Source organism: Panthera uncia, assembly GCF_023721935.1.
Source record: "Panthera uncia isolate 11264 chromosome B2 unlocalized genomic scaffold, Puncia_PCG_1.0 HiC_scaffold_24, whole genome shotgun sequence".
Classification (NCBI taxonomy): Eukaryota; Metazoa; Chordata; class Mammalia; order Carnivora; family Felidae; genus Panthera; species Panthera uncia.
In genome coordinates, this window is record NW_026057580.1 from 71,182,490 (window position 1) to 71,193,310 (window position 10,821).

The 10,821-nt window shown below is 39.8% G+C and overlaps 1 long non-coding RNA gene across 1 annotated transcript in view; it reads right to left on the minus strand.

The window, feature by feature from the left end:
- Positions 1 to 9,941, minus strand: part of LOC125937971 (uncharacterized) — a 265,142-nt gene extending 255,201 nt beyond the window's left edge. The window contains exon 1 of the long non-coding RNA XR_007462563.1: positions 6,502 to 9,941. This is a non-coding gene — a long non-coding RNA (uncharacterized LOC125937971). The remainder of the gene's footprint in view (positions 1 to 6,501) is intronic.
- Between the last annotated feature and the right edge of the window lie 880 nt (positions 9,942 to 10,821).

Below are 10,821 nucleotides of genomic sequence, written 5' to 3' on the forward strand. Positions count from 1 at the left end.
AGGAAGCTCCCTATGAGAACAAATTTCTGCTGGGGTACTGAGTTGGTCTACCCAAGGGACAGGAACAGAGCAGGTCAAAGCAGCACCAGGTATCAAAGATACCAGAAGCAAATTGCATTCAATGTGCTAACCAAAAAATTCCATTTGAGAAAGAAACCTGGGGCATCCCAGCTGATCCTGTGGAACTAGCATTTGCTCCTGGTGTAGCTAAGGATTTGCAAAGCCACACTATGTTAATGACCAGTGCATTATAATATGTTCTAATTAAGGGTCATTATAATAGATGTAATCAGATCAGATGAAGGAAATAAGTTCTCTTCTATGCCTTCTTAAAGTTTAATGATTTTTGTGGTCAGTTCTGGAACAAGTTTTTCAAGGTACTTAAAGTGCCCAAAGATGACCATTTTTTGTATATTTAAAATTTATGATAGGAAAGTTTCCTCAGTGTGTTTCTTATGTGGCATTTCCTGGATTAAGGGTCATGAAATAAAATCACCAATAAATTAGGGAAAACATAAAACACCACTACGTGCTGTGAAATGGCCTGAGTCCAAGAACAGCATGCAAAAAAGCAAGCACTTTGCACTCCTTAAAGCCTCCTACCATTTCAACACTTATTTATTTATTTATTTATTTATTTATTTATTTTTTCACTTCTTTTAAGAAAACCCTTAGATACACATCGCGGCAAGGACTTTCTGTCCCTTGGGTTTCCTAGTTTCCTTATTTAAATGTTGATTTAAGAGCTGCCCAAAACAGGCTGACTATACCTGACAGGTAGAACCCCTTCTCAACAAACTTAATAGGGAACCAACACTGCTACATTATAAGCACACTACTTTCAGATATAAGCCCAATGACCACGTGAACAGATGAAGTGTCAACAGCATATAAAAATCTTTTTACAGACTTCGTTTTCATAAAAGAACAAGTGTACAATTGTGTATCAGCATTCTGTGCTGGAAAGACAAACATTTCTGTTCCTAAATTTACATCTTCAGCTGAAACAGTCTAGCCAGTCTACTGACTGTCCCCAAAACATGCTTTTCTCCATCCCTTTGCCTCTTTATGACCTTCCTTCCCTATCCAAATTCTGTTTTTCTAGGTCAGCGGAAATTCTTCTTCTCCCCCAAATGGAAGGGACCACTTCCTCTATCTATTTAGAAAGCCTCTTTGACCTCATAAAGATATAAAAAGAAGTTGACCGATTTAAACCAATCACGTTTTGCATGTAAATGTGATTCATGACCAGTCCCACATGTTCCTGACAGCAGTCCTACAGCACCGCGTGGTAAGTTCCCCACTCTATCCGAATTCAGTGGGGGAACACAGCCCTTCCCCATGCGTCCTCCCACACCTTGCCACTACCCATGACCACACTTAGTACTAAATAGACACTCAATCAATACTAGATAAATAATAGAATAAGTGAATGAATGGATTGTGGATAATGTGCAAGTACACTTTATCAAAAGGACAAATTGCAAATAAAGACATGAATAAATGTGGTTTGTAGAACTACAAGCTCAGAAGAAACCCTCTACTCTATAGTTAACACTACTCTGGTGTACTTGGTTCTATCCCTTAATAATCTACAGGATAGTGAGGTGCAAGTGAGGATCATCTGAGGACCTTTTAAAAATATCCTGGGGTCTCAGATCACAGATGTACTGCATCAGAATCTCCAGGAAGATGGGAGAGAATGGGGGGAGAATATCTTATCATGGACCTAAATTATGTCACTTAGATCCAGGTCTAGGATCTGTTTCCATTCAGGTGGCTGTAGGTAGCTCCTAGCTCCCTCTTTGTGGGTATGGCTACAGCCCACACCTCTAACTTTTCATAGCATCAAACCTCGCAGAGAAAAGGCTACATGCCAACATTCTGAGCAAAATGTCTGACATTAACTCTGAGTAGACCAGCTTTGATTTGGTCACCAAATTCCTTTCCCTTAAACCAATCCTTCAGTCAGTGATAGACCTAAGCCAATTATAATACCTACTGGAAACATGAATCTCGCTCAAGCCTATTCAGCTGAGAAATTTAGAACCATATTTGAAAGGGAAAAATGGATGCTGGGGAGGCAGTCAGAAGATATCACTACACCAGCTTATTTTCCCTACTAGAAAGTAAGTTACCAGAAGGCAGGGATTTCTGCTCAGCCATCCAAGTGGTGACCCCAGGCTCTTTATGTATAAAGTATCAATATAAGGATCAGCCAATAATTTCTTTATGGTCATAACAACATAAAATTTGGATCTATTATAAAGATTTTGAAAAGTGGATGGCTCAGTTGGTTAAGCATCCGACTTTGGCTCAGGTCATAATCTCACATCTGGTGGGTTTGAAAACCAAATTGAGCTCTGTGCATCAGCTCAGAATCTGGAGGCTACTTCAGATTCTGTGTCTCCCTCTCTCTCTCACTGCCCCTCCCCCACTCACCCTCTGTCTCTGTATCTCAAAAATAAACATTAAAAAAAATTTTTAAAGGAAAAATGTAAAGTTATTTATGTGTATTATCATATTTGCTTCCCTCTAAAAGTCTACTAGGCAATGACTTATTAGCCTCTGCTGGTAAATGAAGAAACTAGAGCTAAAATGTTAAATGTTTACCTAAATTTACACCTCTGTTTAGCCAGGATTAGAATTCCAGTCTTCTAACTCCTCCTCTAGTGATCTTCCCACCTTATTGCCCTGACTTTGCACATTTGAATAAAATAGTAATAATAAAACCCTTTATCCAAATGATGGCATTTTTATATAAAACTAGTTTCAATAATGGCTAAGGCAAAGTTGAATTCTATGTAGAGTCTATCCTCCCCAGAGCTTTGCATAACTTAAATCATCTACCTGCCATATACAAAATAATAACCAGTTTAGAAAATAAAATATTAAAAATGACAACCGAATCCACACTCCATGTTTTAATCTCTATGTCTCTTGGTGACATTCGGCATGTCACATTTAGCAGTGTCAGAGAATTATATGGTGCCTTTAATATGCCATCTACAGCAAGAGCCTCATCATTCACAGATGGCCAAAGGAAATCTAGGAGAGGCAACAAGGAAATCATTTGGAGAAATTTGTCTTATCTTCCCCACCTGACCCTTTCTCTTATCTTTGATACCCAGCTACCTCCTCTGGCATCTGACCCAGAAGTACAATCTGGACTTTGTATTCCTGTAGCCTTTTGAAATGACTTTTGCTACTTTCTGTGGATTATTATTACTGAACCTGGTTATTCTTTAGGCTTCCCTTCACTGTTGCCTCTAAGTTCTTGGAAGCGGCTTAACTCTTAACTTCATCCATGTTCCTATTACTAACCTGGCGTGCCTACCCCTTGGATTTGATGTCTGACCAGCCCTGTTGTGCCAGTATCTGGCAAAAGCTACTGACTGAGTTTTAATTTGGAAAATGCAAATATGCCTCTCATTCATTTATTTGAGACGACAGGCATCCTCTGCAGAACTCCTGAGACAAAGAACTAAACCTAATCTGTATGCTTAAGCACTTGCAAAGATATCTAGAGATGCCTTTCTTGACATGGTCTTCATACCTGGTAAATCTCTAGTGGCAATATTTGCTCAGAAACAAAAATGCACACACTCAAAGGTTCAATCCTATAGAAGCCCCTATGCTCATTTCCTGCAGAGCTTTGTTATTTCATCTGCGATCCAGGATATTAATGAAGCAGCTGGGTTGGAGATGTACTTTTCATGGAATGAGGTGAAGGAAACACTAGAGCAGAACCCATTTACAGTGCTACATTTGCAGAGGGCTAAATTAATGTCAGATCTTAGGTCTGCAGTCACTCTCCTGACTGTGGCTTGTAAGTCATCAGAAGCATCCTGATGCTACCCTGCCAACATTGTCAGGAGATGGTGCAGGCCCTAGTGAGTGGGTTTCAGTTGTTTCCTTCAACCAAATTCAATGTGTTTCCAGATGTGAGAGACTGGAGTTATTCTCTTGTCATTATTAATCAACCACGAGAAAGCAAAGTTAGGGTCAGAGAGAAGGAAGAATTAATAGGTTTCTCATGTTTTGCAAAATGGTATATCTTAAACTGCCTTCAAACAGTAATCTGAAAGATGTTAGCTCATCTGAATGAAATCACAAAAAATGATTATTTATAAGGATGAGAAATCTGCAGGACTGGATGAGGAAATCTGTTCCTTTCATGTTGTAAGAATGTCTATTACCACCTGTTCCGCTATAGAATCTGTTAAAAGAAATTTGTTACCAGAAAGATTTAACTGTAATTTTGGAAGGTAGGAGGCTTACTGCCAGATAGCTCCATTTTAAATTTTATAAAATTTGATGACCATCATTAAAAGTTCATTCCTTCTTTTAAAGATGCAAAGTGGAAATCTCTTTTAAATGAAAGTTGATGCTAAAAGTAAGTCAACAGATTTTTTTTTAAGTTACTACTCTCTGGGGCTTCACTCTCATTCCTTTCTGGGAGAGGACCAGCTTGGGGAATTGGGACTGAACTGGGAAAATATCCAGGCCCCCTGCGACATCCAATACCTGGTGCCCATAAAGCAGAGAGACCTTCTTCAGGAAGTGAATGTGGGAAGTGAGGGACGCTAAGCAATGACTCTCATCCCTGTTTGCCCTTCTCTCTACACTGGCTACTAGCTCTCAGATGATAATATATTTCAGCATTGTATGGAGGTTCATTGAAAAAAAAAGATACGTAAGTGCCAGGGCACATTCCAGAAAGAAGTCTGACTGAATAAGCCAGAGGAGATCTTGAGAACCTGTATTTTAACAGGCTCACAGATAATGATGGTAACTTCACACAGATAATGCACACCAAAGGTAAACCTAGCTCCACTTCCTCAGATCCCCTTGAGTGGGCACCCTAGACAGTATCCCTATTAACAGATGTTTTCTTGGAATAAAAGTGAGAAACTGATTGGAAATGAACAGGTCTCCAAACAAAGCTGTTTGTTAGATACAAACTGCACACCAGGTAAACCATGTCCTCAATCATGCAGCAGCAAACAACTGCAAGAACACAGAACGGAGCGAAGTACTAAACAGACTCAGAAAACCCAATGTAAATATTGAATTACGTTGGCCACACCCCTCAAGCCTTTAGCCAAAACCAACAGAAACGTCATTTATTGAGACCGTCTTGGTATTGTGCCCTGGACTACAGAAATAACAGGTAAGACTACTTCAGCATTGGTGCAGGTAAGGGAAAAAAACTCCACTCTGTCCGTTTTTGTTACTCTGAGGGGTCTCATATGTGACCAAACTTGTTGATACTAAATGGCTCTAAATAAGCTGTTGCTTTTAACTATATCAAAGATATATCAAGATACTTAACTGTATCTTTTGATTTTACATTTAAAATTGTCCTACATTGACTGGTATAAAGTTCTTGTTTTGATTCAACCAGTTGTTAACCCTGTTGATGAAACACATTTGCTGGGTGTTTTGGTGAGAATACCTTCAGTGAAACAGAATAGTTCCTAAATGACATGTGGCCTTTTGAGTGGGAAGAGATTTCTAGGGGATTAAAACTATGTTGTAACAGCTGCTTTCAAGTATGATGTACTCCAGCACTGCTTAGCCAACTTGATAAAATGTCATTTATTTTACAGTCTGCCTGTGAAGAAAACAGGGCTTTATCATCTCTGAGGAAGCCAAATCATCACATTGCAATCTCTGCCAAAATGTATGCATTATTTGTAATTAAATGTTTTATCACCTGATAAATATCTTCCATGTGACATATGTGTTGCTTATTCTTCTGGACAAAAAGTAACATGTCTATTTATATCATATTTACTGTGGTTTATGACTGCAATCTGAGTAATTGTAAGGGAATTAAAATCAAAAATCATTCAAGGAGGGGGCTGGGGGATGGGCTAAATGGGTGATGGGCATTAAGGAGGGCACTTGTTGGGATGAGCACTGGGTGTTCTATGTAAGTGACGAATCACTGGGTTCTACTCTTGAAACGAATACTACACTGTATGTTGACAAATATGAATTTAAATAAATAATTTTTTAAATAAAGTAAAATAAATAGAATCATAAAAAAGTCATTTATAAATCCTGCAGTGGTAAAGACCATTTTATTTAATGATGCCCTTCAAAATCTTTTGCTTTCCATCAGCATAGTAATGGGACTTTACCCCTTCTCTTTGAAGACCAAGGGAACTAGCTTATTTAATTTAATCATATTTTCTTCTCTGCCTTGCAGCCTTAATCTGTGCCTGCTTCTTTTGACTCATTGTATGGCCTTGATGTCACCACCATTGTCCTGTTTATTCCAAGATCATAAATCACTGTCTCTTTGGGGATTTTTTTAAAGCATAACCTTGCTATTACTTCCCAAATTATTTTTCTTCAAGTCAATACTATGTTCTATCATGCTTTTCACATCATATTCAGTACCGATCTTTCTATGGTGAGAATTATCTATTGCTGCCTGGCAAATTATTCTAAAACATAGAGACTTAAAACAATATACATCTTTTATCTCACATAATTTCTGCGGGTCAGGAATCTGAGCAGGACTTATCTAAGTGGTTCTGGCTCAGTCTCTCCTGATGTTGTCGTCAAGATGTCACAGCTGGGCCTGTGCCGTTTGTAGACTTGCCGGGGACCATCTTCCAAGATGGCTGGAATCCACATGTTTGGCAGGTTGGTACTGGCTATTGGCAGGAGACTCAATTCCTCACCACATAATCCTATGTACTGTGTTACCTGGGTGTCTTTATGACACACTGGCTGGCTTCACCTAGAGCAAGCAACAGAAGACTGAGCAACGTAAAAGCTACAGATCCTTTAAACCTAGCTTGGAAGCCATACATATCCATTTCTCCAATATCTTACTGGTTACACAGGTCAGCCCTTCTCAGTAGAGGAGAGAACTAAACGAAGGCATGAATACTAAGAATAAGGAAAAGAAAAGTAATTCCCAGAGAGACAGTTTTCATAGTCACCCACTGCCCCAAAATTATTCATTCCCAAAATTATGGCAAGAAGATTACAGTACTTTCCAGAGGGCTGAAACCAAAGAGAAATAGTGGGAATTACTGAGGTCCAAGTGTACTAACAGACCACAAAGTTGTGACCATCATAGGGCCCCCACATGTAGGTACAGCAAATGGTCATGTGGTCAACATCAGCAAAACCAGAAAGAAGGTTAAGACCTCTGACATTATGGACCTGTGGTCATACGGGCTGTCTATAGAAGACTTCCAAGAGAAGGAGAATGCAAACAGCAGCACAAAAATGAAAGCCCAGAAATAGTGATCCTTAAGGAAACCAATCCTAGCAAAGATTAATGCAGAGCTCTAGGTAAATGCAAAAAAGACTGTTGTGAAGAGACAGAAATATCTCCCATTCGGAAGCCAAATGCAAAACACAAAAGTGCAAATATGCAGAGACAAAGACAGATGAAATAAAAAAGAACTTCAGAAAGAGTAAAAGCAGATGCTGTACTTAAGATGTTCAGCTTAATACACTGGAAACTAGACTTGAGGAAGTGCAAGGGTATCTGCAGAGGCCTGCAGCCATCATGTTTTAAACACATTATTGTAATAAAAGATGTCTTGTTTGTTCATTCCACCTGCATTGAGTACTGCTGCATACCAAGCTTTGTGAAGAAAAGCCTGTTCCTCATGGAAAAGACCACATTAAAAATGAAACCAGGGGAGGCGGCTGGGTGGCTCAGCCAGTTAAGCGTCTGCCTCTTCATTTTGGCTAAGTTTATGAACTCAAGGTCATGAGATGGAGCCCCGAGTCAGGCTCTGCACTGACAGCGTGAGCTCTGCTTGAGATTCTCTCCCTCCCTTCCTCTCTCTCTCTCTCTCTCTCTCTCTCTGTCTCTATTTCTATCAAAATAAATAGATAAACTTAAAAAAATGAAAACTGGGGCTAGGACTGTCCCTACTTCTCACCATTGATTATGGAAAAATGTACTGGTCTCATAAAAGGGGAAGCAAATAAATAAGAATTACACTATATGTCCCACATTTTAATTATGTTATTTAAGTTCCCAGGCTAAATGTGTAGGGGAGGCATTGTAGAATGTACTTAATTGCACAATGTACATTGTAGAATGTACCTTGCCCCAAGGGCAAGATAAATGTTAATTTCGTCTAAAACTGCTCTGATTTTCCTCAGGCATTCCTCCAGACATTCCCTCAAGCATTCTCACTGTTTAGGTGGTCAGAAAAAAATAACAATGTCTGATCTGGCTTATAAATTAGTCTGATAAAATAAGCAGTCCTTTTAGGTAATGATCAGTTTGGGGACCACTGCTCAGGATGCAGAGTATGTGGGGAGAGGGTTAGTGTGACCTTGTAGGTAGAGGGAAGAGTCTGTTGATCCACGCAGCATTACCTAGGTTCTTGATGGTTTGGGGAGAGAAGTTGGGTCTGCATTACTGAAGTGTGACTGGCCTAGTCACATCCCTGAGTTGCCATTCCAACTCTGCTGTTGATGGCTGCTTCCTCTCCCCAGTATCTACTCTTCCTCAGCTCAGTGGCCTTACTCAATGGTTTCAGTCTCCTTAAGCTCCTGCTGTGTCTCCACCACATGCCCTAGCAGGACTGGTTGGTCTCACTCCACCTTTTGAAGTAGGAAGTCACCTTGTTCTTGCCCCAGCAGGGCCAGTGGGAGGTTTTTTGGCTCTTGACATAATGCCTGAGAGTAATGGGTAAACTGAATACACAGGCCTCCTGAAGGGAACCAGAAGACAACCTTATGCTCTCCCCACACAACCATCCATAGCTAACCTCCCCGTATGGAGCTAGTTTTCCTGTCTCTCATAAAGCACTCCCCCAAAAGTAGCTGGAGAGAAAGAGAAAGAAAGAGTGAAAACACTCACAGGAGACTGAACAAGAACTCTGTTTCCCAAAACCACTGACTGGAAGAAAGGAGAGGGTTTCAAATACCACCAGGATTCTGTAAAGTGGCATGCAGTGTCTGAAGTTTTGGAGCTCAGTGCCTGGCAGTATTCTGGTGAGGAAATAGGGTGAATCCCCAGGAGCAGACAGCATGGTCTGAGGGGTCCATGTGCCACATGGGGAGAAGCAGTTCCCCTGCTTGGAGTGCATTTGGTAGAGGCCATAAGGCCTCCCCACAGGCAAAGGTCCCAGCGTACCCTGGAGATCAGCCACATTTGTTGGTATTGGGGCAAAGACTCCAGAGTGCAGTGAAACCTGGCACCAGCTATGTGTTATAATTTGCCATAATCTCTGAACCTTTGCCACTGTGCGACTGTACGAACATTTTCTGGGGAAAGCTAGCACCTGCCATTGCTCTGCGAGACACTCCCCCAAAGAGCCCTCACAGGTCCAAGCTGCAGGGGTCTCTGAAGCATGGGGTTTTGAAACAAAACCTCATCTGAGATAAAAGTCTGGAGGGAGGTGCCGCCTGGCAGGAGAACAGCTTGGATACAGACAGGGTAGAGGCAGGTAGTAGATGGAGTCCTGAGACAAAGGAGGGTCGCTTGATCACAGGTCAGTGAGTGCGCGAAGTTCCCGTGCCAGAGACTAGGGAGCTGGGTGAAGCCATTACCACCTCTCCTGCATGCCACACTGATCCACCCCCATAAGCTAAGAAGTGCCACCTAGTGGAGAATGGAACCGTTACACTAAGGCCCGCCCAACTGCTCCCTCCAGGCACATTCTGGAGAAGACCAGCACAAGTCACTCCACCTTCTTAGAGTACTGACTATAAGAGCCTTCATAGTTTCAGTTTTAGGGGAAACTAGATGTTACTTCATTTGGGTTTCATTCTGTTTGCTGGTTCATTTATTTGTTCATTTTCTTTGCTTTTGTTTTTGCTTAAATTGTTTTTTTTTTTTCTTTTCTTCCTCATTCTTGGATACAGAAAGAGAAAAATTTATTTTTATATTATTTTATTTTTTTACTTTATTTTTTATTTTTTAAATATTTTATTCTATTTCATTTTATTTATTTCATTTTATTCTAATTCCTTATATAATTTTTTTTAATTTTAAAAATGTTCTTACCTTTTTTCCCTTTCTTTCCCTTTTTTTTGTCTATTCTATCAAGCTTCTTTCAACAAGCAGACCAATACACAGCTAGGGTCTAGCTTCTTTATTTGATTTTTTCTTTTTGTTATTAATTTTTTAATTTTTATTTTTTACTTTAGTATTTTTTTTCTTCCTCCAAAATGACAAAATGAAGGAATTGACCCCAACAGGAAGAAAAAGAAAAGTAAGAAATGACTGCCAGGGGCTTAATCAACACAGATATCACGATGTATGAATCAAGCACGATGTATGAACTAGAATTTAGAACCACAGTAATAAGAATACTATCTGGGGTAGAAAAAAATAGACTCCTTTTCTCCAGAGATAAAAAATAAATAAAATCTAGTCAGGACAAAATAAAAAATTTAAAAATTAAAAACCAAGATGCCATCTCCAACAGATGCCATGATGGCAAGGATGGATGAGGCAGAGCAGTGAATCAGTGATTTAGAAGATAAAATCATGGAGAATAATGAAGCAGGAAAAAGAGGGAAACAAAGGCAAAAGATCACAATACAAGACTTAGAGAACTCAGTGACTTATTAAAAAGGAGTAACATCCAAATCATAGAAGTCCCAGAAGATGAAGAGAGAAAAAGGGGCAGAAGGTTTATGTGAGCAAATTATAGCAGGAAACTTTCCTAATCTGAGGAAGGACACAGACATCAAAATCCAAGAAGCACAGACAACTCCCAGTAGATTCAACAAAAACTGACCTACAGCAAGACATATCATAGTCAAATTCACAAAGTACACAGAAAAGTAAAGAATTATGAAAGCAGCACTGGAAAAAAG